Source organism: Acomys minous (genome assembly GCF_964271855.1).
Source record: "Acomys minous genome assembly, chromosome: 12".
NCBI lineage: Eukaryota > Metazoa > Chordata > Mammalia > Rodentia > Muridae > Acomys > Acomys minous.
In genome coordinates, this window is record NC_140493.1 from 294898 (window position 1) to 295948 (window position 1051).

Below are 1051 nucleotides of genomic sequence, written 5' to 3' on the forward strand. Positions count from 1 at the left end.
TCTTCACTAGGCCCCGCCCTAGAAGAGCGGCATTGGGTAAGGATGAGCCAGCCTTCAGGTCTTGACCAATCGGCGCAGGGGCCCGGTTCACGGAAGCGAGCTGTCCAGCCAGAAGGAGCGGGTATTTGATTGTCACCCGGAATTTTCAATGAAAGTCCAAAACCTCACTACTGACGGGGCGGGAGGGCCATTGAGGGCGGTGTTGTTTCCATGGGGAACGGAGGAAGCGAGTCTTACGTGATCATTGGTAGGAGGAAGACACGTGATTCCGTAGCTCTAATTTGCACTCGCTCTAGGGGGTGCTATGTCTCTCCGTCCTTGCGGGAATCCGGATTCCCAAGGCCCCCGGTAGGTCCTGTGGGACAGATACCCTTTGGGTCACTGCAATAACTTCACAGAGAGTTAGCTCACCAAGTTAAAGCCAACCAGCAATAGGCAGCCAAGCGTTAACTAGACAAACCAAGGTCTCCTGAACTATATCCCCAGCGTGTGTACCGTGTCACATGCACGCATACCCAATTAATAAATATTTTTATTGTAATATACCCCCCCTTTTTTTTTAACTTTCTGGGGAACTGGAGAGATGGCTCAGTAATTAAGAGCTCATACTCTTCTTGTGGAAGACCGGAGTTCAGTTCGCAGTGCCCAGGTCCCATTGCTCACTCCAGGGAATCTGCCTGGTGAAGTGCATGCTGGGGAACCTGCACTTCCATGGATGATCCCAGCTACTCTTTCCCCCCTTTGGTTCAACATGAAGTAGGATAATAAGGACCAAGGCAGAAAAGGACCAGAATAGTACAAAGGAGAGAGTTTGTAGCTGGGTATGGTGATGTCACCTTTAATCCCAGGACTAGAGAAGCAGAGGCAAGCAGATCTGAGTTTGAGGCTAGCCTGGCCTACACAAGAAGTTCCAGGTCAGGACTACCCACAGCGGTTAAGGGCACTGGCTGCTCTTCCAGAGGACCTGGGCTCAATTCTCAGCACATGACAACCATAGGGATGGGAGTCGGGGAGGGAAAGAGAGGAGGGGGGAGAGGGAGAGGAACGGAGG